Source organism: Bufo bufo (assembly GCF_905171765.1).
Source record: "Bufo bufo chromosome 2 unlocalized genomic scaffold, aBufBuf1.1 SUPER_2_unloc_4, whole genome shotgun sequence".
In the NCBI taxonomy this organism is placed as follows: Eukaryota; Metazoa; Chordata; class Amphibia; order Anura; family Bufonidae; genus Bufo; species Bufo bufo.
In genome coordinates this window covers 1-11,180 of record NW_024399980.1, presented here as the reverse complement: position 1 = coordinate 11,180, position 11,180 = coordinate 1, and the positions used below count along the sequence as shown (strand labels likewise).

General features: G+C 44.3%; 1 long non-coding RNA gene across 1 annotated transcript; it reads left to right on the top strand.

The window, feature by feature from the left end:
• The first annotated feature begins 4,459 nt into the window (after positions 1-4,459).
• LOC120982823 lies at positions 4,460-9,166 on the top strand. The gene is made up of 2 exons (XR_005774970.1): positions 4,460-4,491; positions 8,860-9,166. It is a non-coding gene; the product is annotated as an uncharacterized LOC120982823 (long non-coding RNA).
• The last annotated feature ends 2,014 nt before the right edge of the window (positions 9,167-11,180 follow it).

Here is an 11,180-nt window from a genome sequence, read left to right as displayed (position 1 = left end):
ATTATACCATTTTATTGTGCAACTTGATACTAAGGAACCGTGCCCGGAGACAGACTCAAAAGAACCTGAGCCTCTGAGATTCTTACTCTTTTTAAAGTGAATGTGCCCAGAGATGGACTCCACCGCACGAGAGCCTCTGTGATTTAATAGGAAAATAGCCTGGGTACGGACTCATGTTTGTTCTTTGAGCCTCCAAGAACTTTTATACTGTTTTATCTATTTTGCTGTTCTATTATGGACTTATTCATTGTCATGGACTATCCTGGTTATAATGTTACGCTGTGCCAGGTCAGCGCCCCAGTTCCATTCACTATCCTGAGGAGAAGAGAACGACGCCCCTTGTCACCAACCTTCACCTTTGCCAATTGGACCTGATATGAATGTAAATGCAGATGAATTACATGTATGTATGCCTGCATGTCTCTTTTTTCTGTTTCAGGTAGAGATTCCAGTTGGGCGACCCATGATGGAGTACGAGGTCGTACTCAGCTTAAAGCAGTGGGGTATGTAGTGTACGGGAGCTGTAATACCCGTCACTACAGGAGGGTCACTTGTGTGCTGTCGTCCTCCTTATTCATGGGGAAGTTGGTATAAGTTATCTTTATAAAATGTAATGTAATGTAATGCTATGTATTTCCCTGTTACTGTGAAACTTGCATGTACAGGCCTGCTAGGGGTGTCATTTCAGCTCTTAGTCACTAGAGGGAGCTAGGGAGCCCTAGTTTATATAAGGCCCAGTCAGGGAAAGGAGAGGGAGTCTAGTCTAAAGCCAGTCTACAGCAGTTGGAGTTTAGACTATGTCAGAGTCAAGTCCAGGCCGGAAGCCTGCGGACCAGGAGAGGGTATTGCAGTCCCTGTAACCGGGTTCCAGATTCAAAGAGAAGGTTCCCCTCCTGAGTTCATCTATGCAGAAGCAGGAACACCTCGAGTGCAGAAGTTTCTAGAGTCTGAGAAAGCTGAGAGAGAGACAGAGGCAAAGCTCAGAAAAGCAAGAGGTACTCAAGACAACAGAGGAGGTACTTGATAAAGATAAAACAAAGGATATACGCCAGAGCTAGGGCATTGGACCTTGGAGAAGAGTTTCTATATTCCAGGATCAGTCAGGAATAGAGTGCAAGCCGCCTGTACTGCAAGTCCTGTGTTTAACACTGTGAAGTCACCTTGCTATATATATATTGCCTGCATCAACTGTATTGAAAATCAACTGTCTGCAAAGGAACTGCGTTTCCGTTAATGTCCCTATATGATGACTACTAAAGTTTGAGTTCTGCTTTAACATCACGTGGCTCCTCAATTATTCCTGCTATCAGCAAATGGCGTGCCACCGTTTAATTGGCACTGGCGTCACGAACATTTCTCATCATCACCTGCCCTTGCAGAGAGTCAGCCGTCTCAGGTTAGTGTCTATTGCACTACAACACCCAGGAACATTTCTAAACCTAACTTGAGTACGCTGCAGTTAGTCAGCACCTCCCAGTGCGCAGGTACACGACGCCATGGCAAAGACCTAGAGGAGAGGGGAAAAAAAGAGACTATGCAGCAGCACTCTGAAAATCAGACAAAGTACAACAATGTGATATTCGCCATCCGACAGGTACCCCAGTCCTCAATGGGGCTTTTCCCATTCGAACTGTTGTATGGCAGACATCCCAGAGGCCTGCTGGACATTGCCAAAGAGACATGGGAGCAGGATCCTACTCCCCATAAGAGTGTAATAGAGCACATTGCAGAATCCAAGAGCGAGTGGGCTAGTCCCATTTTGTTGATTCCAAAGCCGGACAGATCGTTATGATTTTGTAGCGATTTCCGGAAATTGAATGAAGTGTCGAAGTTCGACCTTTATCCAATGCCCCGAGTTGATGAGCTGAGTGAAAGACTGGGCCAGGCCCAGTACTTCACGACGCTGGATTTAACCAAGGGTTACTGACAGGTACCTCTGACAGAGTCAGCAAAGGAAAAGACCACCTTTGTCACACCGGAGGGACTTTACCACTATGTCGTTTTGCCTTTTGGGTTACATGGGGCCCCAGCCACGTTCATCCGCCTACTTGGATGATATCATTATCCATAGTGGAGACTGGCAGTCTCATTTGTCCCATGTGCAGACAGTCGTGGACTCACTCCGAGATGCAGGCTTGACTGCAAATACTCCAAAGTGTACCAAAGGGCAAGAGGAGGCTCGTTATTTGGGGTACGTGATTCGCTATAGGATCATCAAACCCCCTGACCGATCTGCTGAAAGTAAGTCAGTCAGGATTTGGTGGAATCCTCAGGCAGAAGAAGCGTTTCAGGCCCTGAAATTGGCCATTTGTGAACAGCCCGTCCTATCCAACCCCAACTTTAAGGACGAATTCATCGTCCAAATGGACGCGTCTGAAGTAGGGCTAGGAGCAGTTCTATCTCAAAAAGTGAACGGAGAAGAACATCTGATCACTTATTTGAGCAGAAAGCTTACCCCAGCAAAAAAGAACTATAGTGTGGTGGAGAAGGAGTGCCTAACCATCAAGTGGGCCTTGGAGTCCTTACTGTACTACCTGCTGGGGTGACATTTTTGCATTGTGATGGACCATTCACCGTTGGTTTGGATGAGAAATTCCAAGGAGAGAAATGCTCTGGTCACCAGGTGGTTTCTCTCCTTGCAGAATTTTAATTTCTCAGTGGAACATTGAGCGGGAAAACTACAGGGTAATGCGGTTGCCCTGTCACGAGCATCATGTTTTTGTGCAAATGTTCACCCCCACGGGTTTGAACAGAGGGGGGGGGGGGTATGTGAGGCAGTGACAGGCCTCATATATGAAGGAAGGTATGTGTCTCCTAGAATGGTGCAGGAAACCTATTAAGGAGATACATATTGTGGTTTTCTGTGGTGCACCTGAGATGTGCCACCAAGGTGCCCGGCCTTGCTGGAGTAGAAGCCAGAAGCTAGAGTGTCCACTAAGATAGATAGTGGATAGGGATAGCGAAGCTGCAGCAGAGGTATAATATGTATCTCTCGTTATGCAGACTTCACTTCTCTAATGTGTATAGACATTTGAAGGGAAGAAGCCCATTGCACTTAGTGCTCACAAACCGGCAAACGCCCCCCTACACACTGAGAACACGTCTCCAAGCCCCTGAGAAGGTTTTCATACTGACGGTTTTACCACTGGTCCCAATTCAATCCAAGTGCCCTCTGCTAGAGCGCTCCTTGGCTAAATTTGACACAGGGAGACAGATGACAAACTATAAAACACACATTCCAAGATAAAATGTCCGCATAATAAAATTTCCACAACAACCCATATTAACAAGATGTTTTTTTATTTGCACGTATATGTTTATTTCTGTATGTGTGGTTTGGGGGCAGGGGCCAGGTACATCCTTTGCACAGGGGCCCTCTGCTGTCTGTGTCCGCCCTGATAAGATCCATAAGTCAAGAAAGAACGTTATATAATGAGGCTTAGACAGTAATACAAGAAGCGCTATCGTACTGTATGAGGACATTATATAATGATTATTATATAGAGAAGGACATTATAAAATGATAATTATACAGAGAAGAATCACATACAATGAAATATAAGTATCTAGAGCACTGAGCCATCAGCCGAGGATAAATCATTTATACTGGACCATTGCAGGAAAGGACAACTGGTCGGCGGTCCCTGCCTCGACTAATGAACTTCTGTATTAATCCCATGACATAATCATTTTCTTTTATTGTGTCATCTTTTGTGAGTGAAGCAACAGGACTCAACCACTACAACTCAGATTAATATTCATAGATCTGACAACAGGAGCTGCTGCCCCGACATAAGCAACATGTAGGTGATGGGTATCAGATCCGCGGTCAGCCCCATGCCAAATCATGGCAATCTTCTCTTTCCTTTTCTAGTTTTCAATAGAGAGCAGTGACTTCTGCGCCATGTGAATAGCTTTGTGTGCAGGCGCAGAATGAAGCAGCTCTCTGTCTCTCATTCTTAGCAGGAAGTCCCAGCACAGCCGGACAGATACAGCCAATCAGACTTGTCTCCTTATGTGTTTATGACAATAAATGACGCTTGTCCTCATTAGGGACACAACGGTTCTCCTGAGACAGAGAGGGAGGAAGCTACAATAATCCATCAGAAATGCAGTATTTACAATGTGTCCATTTATACTGTTACGGTGGACGTGACTTGTCCTAATCCTGTTCTTTTCCGTCAGGTTTCTCTTGGATTTAGATGTCTGGAATACATTTCAGGTCATATATATATACCTAGGCCAGGCCTAGTGAGGGAGATGATGATCAGGATAGCTAGGAAAATGTAGTTCAGCAGAGAGCAGATCTGAGGAGTTCAGATCAAATTAGTGGGAGGAAAGACAGAGTGAAGACTCCATAACACAGAGTATGTTCGTAGTTAGGCTACACCCATAGGAGAAAGAGACGCCGGCAGGTTCCCCTGGGTGGAGCCTAACTACGAACATACCGGAGGCTATAACCGGAGAACGGAGCGGCGCCCGGGGATAACAGTAAGTGCAGGGGGATCCCTGGGCGCCGCTCTACACGTCTGTATGGTCAGTTTAGATACTTTCTTCTGGTGAAAGGTCCTCTTTAAGCAGGGCTGTATAGGTATTTTTGAAATATGATGTGTTCCCACTGAAATAAGATGCAGTACAGTATTTTGAAATCTTTAACATGTAATTTATATACTTTCTATCAATGGCAGTGGGGAACAACAAAACGCATTGTTAGAAAAAACCGTACCTATGGCCGAAAAATCGCATCAATATCGCATACGACAATTCTTGCAGATTAATGATAAAATTCAACAGCATATGTCAAAAAGAAAATAATCATAAGAACATTGGTGCAGATTACTATATAATTGATCTGAATGTTTTCCTCCACATGTCCTGAATTTCGAATATTCCATGCCCGATTTTACATCCTACTTGAATCCACTCCGTAACTTATGTTCCACTGAATTTCAGTGAATGCTGGGTATAAAAAGGGATAGATTTCTTTCGTGGGTCACCACTGAGGAAGGGGCTAGGAAAAGACCCCGAAACGCGTCTGGTTGTTTTAAGACCCGCACATCAGCTGATGGACAAACATCTATCCATACATTTTGGAATTGGATCCTTATCTTCGTGGAGCCCTCGACTATAAAAGTTCGATTCTTACCTGGCATAGAGTGAACATCTCGATTCTAATATTCAGTCCTGATAATTGTGAGATTTCACCTGAATACTTTCCACGGTTGGACACAGTTCGAAAGGTAACTGGAGACCGTGAACATAAGGGACCATAGAATCACTCGAGCCGTTCCAGCTGACAATCTGTAATCAGGTACCGCCATATTCGACGTTGCCAGCCACGTGGGACACCACTGTGTGCGCAAGTCGTACGGCAATTGAACTATACCGAATTAGGAGGTGTAATTGTGGCGAAAGCTACTTCGCCACAGTGTTTTGGAGGGGGCTGTTTGCCAGCCTCCTGCCCCTGGATTAAGGCCCTTTAAGATACTTTTACTAACTTTTAAACCCCTGAACCTATTCAAGTGAATTTTGGATAGGTTTGTCCCCAAGTTATACTGGTTAAATTGATATAAGTTATATGTATGGACAATGTAAACTCACAAAGTTGTAACAATTTATAAGAAGTGTAACTTTTCAGCTTAGGAGATAGTTGTGTAGATACAGAAATTGACTCAATTATCTCCTAGACAGAGGGGAGGAATATGCTGGGTGTGTTTCTATTGTCCCATTGTGTCCGATTGGCTGCTGTACTTACATTGTATGTGTTGTAATATATTGATTGGTTGTATTTCAAACCCCTAGGGGCAGTACTATGTTTGTGGATTGTGAATAAAAGAGGCTGTAGGTGCAAGTAGAGTCAGTTCTGCTTGACCTCAAAACGAAGTGTCGTCTCGTTATTGGGGGAATTGGATTGTGTGCTGATTGCCAGGAGTGTAAGCCGATTGTATGCTTTTCCTGTTCCGCGGTTTCCAGTGTTCGTGTAGTTTGCAGTTCGGCAGACTGGTGCTTGCAGTAGCTGCCTGTCAATCTGAAAGGAGGAATATCGTCTGAACGGAGTTGTGTGCTGAACGGTCCTTTACAGTAATCACAGCATCTCAGTCAGCGAATATATGCCAATACGCCTTTCTATAATATCGAACTGAGACCAATAAATGTGACTTTCGTTTAAATAGTCATCCGAATATTCACTGGGCACTTTAATCGGCGAAAGTTTATCGAACTTTTCAACACTAACTTATCGATACTATTTAATCGAAAGGGTAATATTACATGCCATAGAAAATAACAACATTTTTATTCAACATTTTACACTATGATATATATTAGTTAGATTTTATTATTATTGTTTTTTAATGATTGTATATTTTAAGTTGTCATATCTGCATTTTGTGTAATAATAATAAATAATTTAATTGTTACCACTGCCCATATTTACCGTATTTTTCGCCCCATAAGACGCACTTTCCCCCCCCCCCCCAAAAAATGGGAGGAAAATGCCCCTGCGTCTTATGGGGCGAATGCTGACCAGTTTAACATCGCTGGCTGCAATGTGCGAGAGGAGGAGGGAGTGGGAGGAGGAGCTGGGGGCCGGCAATTGCGGCGGGGCGGTGCAATCACTGTACTATAGCCCCGCCGCTCCAGTGCTGCACAAATATAAAATGTATTATTCAATTAAAAGTTATTAAACATGCCCCCCTCACTCCTAATAGTACCGTATATCCTAATAGCTTCTGTACAATGCCGGCAGGCAGGCCGGGCGGGCGGCAGCGTAACTCCCTGATGTCACGTGCCTGCGCCGCCTACTTTATGAATGAAGCAGGCGGTGCAGGCAAGTGACGTCAGTCAGTGACGCGCCGGCCACCCGGCCTGCCTGCTATTAGGAGTGAGGGGGGGCATGTTTAATAACTTTTAATTGAATAATAAATTTTATATTTGTATACTGGGGGGTGGGGAATCTGTGCATAACATCTGTGGATGGCACTGTTATGGGCTGGGGGGGTCTGTGGATGGCACTGTTATGGGGTGGGGGGTCTGTGGATGGCACATATGTAACAGTGCCATCCACAGATCCCCCCTGTAACAGTGCCAGCCACAGATCCCCCCTGTAACAGTGTCTGTCATCCACAGATCCCCCCATAACAGTGTCCGTCATCCACAGATCCCCCATAACAGTGTCCGTCATCAACAGATCCCCCATAACAGTGTCCGTCATCCACAGATCCCCCATAACAGTGTCCGTCATCCACAGATCCCCCCATAACAGTGTCCGTCATCCACAGATCCCCCCTGTAACAGTGTCCGTCATCCACAGATCCCCCATAAGTGTCCGTCATCCACAGATCCCCCCATAACAGTGTCCGTCATCCACAGATCCCCCCCATACCAGTGTCCGTCATCCACAGATCCCCCCATAACAGTGTCCGTCATCCACAGATCCCCAGTAATAGTGCCATCCACAGACCACCGTTAGTTCCAAAAGCACACCTTTTGGTAAAAAATTATTTTTTTCTTATTTCCCTCCCCAAAAACCTAGGTGCGTCTTATAAGGCGAAAAATACGGTATACGTTTCTCTGTCCAGGTGGCGAGTGCTCAGCCTTCCTAACTATTTGCATTCAATGTCCGCTTTGTAGTCTGCCTTTGGAGTCCCGGGTATGTAGGCACCTCTATCTGTTTGAGGTCTTCAGACATGTGCCATTTAGTTTTGGACATCAGCTTCCCCACAGAAGTTCTCCATGTAAGTATTATCTACTGCCATGGTCCAGGTTAGACACCAACCAGGTATAATATAGAAATGTGTCACATGCTAGCGCTTAGAAAACTATATACATCATCCAATTGCTTGTTGACCACCGTCAGGGACCGAGACAAGGGATTTATCTTCTTGTCCACAATGACCTGGATCTGAACTGTTTGGGATATTCTCTGCTGTTGGCCCCCCCTGGCCATTGCCCATGGTCATGTCTCCAGGTTCTTCTGGATTAGGTACGGTACAGGAGGAATCTTCACTTTTTTCCTCTTCAGATGTTTTCTTTCTGATTAGTGGCGATGTCTCAGGTGTTGTCTCAGCAGACTCCTCATCTGGGGGCATGCTGGGGTTCGTTTTCTCTCCACTTGTGTGTTGACCTGTGGGAAGAAGGAAAGTTTTCATGTTCTCTTTGTCTGACATGAAGGTCAATGGGATGACAAATCTACACGCATTAACCACTTCATTACCAGGTGATCTTCCATTTTTGCATTTTAGTTTATCAGTCCCTGCCTTCACAGAACCATAACTTTTTTATTTTTCTGTTCACCTAACTGTATGAGAGATAGTTTTTTTTTTTGCAGGACAAGTTGTACTTTCTAATGTCTCTATTTAATATTTCATACAAAGTAGTGAGAAGCTGGAAAAAAATTATTAATGGGATGGAATTGGGGAAAAATATGTAATTCCACCACAGATTTTACTATTCAGTAAAATTGACCTGTGGCTTTCATTCTCCAGGTCACTATGAAAACAACAGTATCATATTTATATAGATTTTCATGTATTTTAATACTTAAAAAAAAAATATTATTTGATTAAAAATCAAATATTTGATAAAAAAATATATTATTATTTTTTTGTAGGTGAAGAGAGGAAAAAATACTGAATCAACCATTTAGATTTTTTTTCTGTTAACCGTTCAGGATAAATAAGTTTGCATTTATAGTTTTTTTACATTTTTCATTTTATTGTTTATTTTTTAAGGCAAAAGAGGGGTGATTTGAATTTTTATACATTTTTAAAAACTTTATTTTGACTTATTTCCGCCCTACTTTATTATGGTCCCCCTAGAGGAACTTAAAATGTGATCATCTAATCACTTCTCCCATAGACTGCAATGAATTATCATGTGTTATGGACATTGGTTGTGGATCCACTGTACCAACTGCAGAAGTGGTTGCCTGCTGACCCACCGACATCATAGAAAGGCACCAAGACAGAACCAACCAAGGAACAGGACACAGGCAAACAATAAAACAAGATATTTGGCATAAGTGCAAACACAGCGAGCCCCTAAGGAGCTGGTGCAGAGGATGGGAGTGGTGGCCGTGATGAGATGTTGTGTGAGATGGTGTACTCCCTCAGGTCGTGGCTCCCTGTGGATCGGTGGAAAGGTGGTTTGAAGAATCAGGCCAGAAGTAATAGAATAAATGTTTGTCTTTACTTAGTTCAAAATATAACTTGTGGTACATCAAGCAGTATTAAGTACAAAGTGCAGTTCCATCACAAGATGATGAGCTATGCTTTATGGTTAGATGGCAATTTAATAGCACTTGCAGGCACTTGTGGATATAGATGTTCACGGTATGATACAGACCTGGTGTTTGACTGGCCTGGAAAAGGTCTAGGTGATGGGTGTTTGAGCTGTAGTCCCTCGCCTGCAGCAGGGTCTGTATAACTATGATTTTGCTGATCACTCTGCTGTCTAGACTCACTGAATCTTTTTTGGAAGCAATGTTCTCGATTCTGACACTGTTACTGGAGTGGAGGTCTCACAGAAGAACTGGATATGGTCCCTTGGAGTAGGAGCTCTGGCAGGAAGCAGGACGAACCCACTCCTACCAAGAGGAGATGAACTGGGTGGGGAGCCATGTCCTTGACAACCATTGCCAAACATACCTCACATGTTGGTGTACTCGATACCTTCAGGTCTGAGGTGCTGCACAAGAGGACTACAAAATAAAATCAGTGGAGCAGAAACAGGAATAGAATGCAGACAGACGGACAGAAGCCGGTACACAGCCTGTAGGGTCTGGCAGATACAGAGGAGGAGGAGCAGATGTTCAAATAGGGAAGCTAATTAGGAATTAGCCAAAGCCGTACTGCAAACCGAACACAGCAAATTAAGTTAACCTCTACAATGCCAGAGGACAGAAAGTAGACACAAAGCAACCTAGAACCAATTCACACACAGATAGACAGGTGCAGGTAGAGTGGAATGGTGGACACAGGCTGCCAGCATAATAACATTGCAGTCTAGGGGAGTTCCATAGGCAGACAGGGCTCCATAGGAACTTGTGCTGAGGTAGCCTCAGGTACTTCAGAGGACAGAGGCTACTACAATGAACCAATGGAGGACGCAGTGCTCCTGGGGAAAGCTGCCTCAGATGCTGTGGTCACAATTGACCATGGTATCTGGGAGGTTAAATATCTGCAATTGGCAATATTGCCCATCGCAGACACTGTCTCTGGGTGTCTGCTGTTTAAAACAGCAGAAACCTGGTGGTTATGGCACCCGAGCCCGGAGAGGTCCTACCTTTGACATATATAGTGGTGTGGCAGTAGGGAAGTGGTTAAAGGGGTTCTCTGGGAATTTAGAAAACAAAAATACTTAAATATTACTTTATTGTAAATATATTCCCATATACCTTTCATTAGTTATAATGGCTCATTTCGTTTAGGGAGCAATCATTAGGCGAAACAAAATGGCCACCGTCTTGTTAATACACACAAAACCTGTCCTAATCACACAGGAGGACATGTTACTTCTGAGCACTGAGGTAAAGAGTGGCCTCATCCTCCTCTCTACTTGTCAGGGGTTATGATTCTGAATACAGATTATAAGAACTTCAACTGAATCTCTGTGGGAATGGAGTTCATGAGGAGACATGAAGTACAGAGAGGATGGACAGGACTGTGTCATGCCCCACTCTGACGATGTGCGGAGGTCAGCTAGGATTGCAGCATGAGTCTAGTATTTGTTTTGATGCTGTGCTGGATCCGCCTCTCATCAGGTGCACTGGGTGGAGTCATTAGTTTAAATGGTCTCCAGCTAAGTGCTCTGAGCGGATTATACTGTTCATTATGGTCTGGGAAGTTTGGAGGGAAGGTTGGCTGTTTGTTCCTGCTCTCAGCAGATAAGTGTCATTTCTTGTTTAGTTGTTTATGTCATCTTACCCATCCAGGTTCTGTGCGAGCAGGCTGCTCCTTTCTCCCCACTTCACCATCTCAGGGAGTTCAGGGTTCTGTTAGTATAGGCTGGAGGACACAGCAAATCTATCTTCAAGGTTTGTCTGTGGGCTGAGCATTGCAGGGAAAGAGGTCAGGGAATAAACTAGGAGGTGACCCTTCCCCTGTCTCTCGTCCAGAGCCTGGTTGGTGTGTTATCTGTTAAACTGTGCACGTCCGCCGTGACATTATAATCCGCCATAC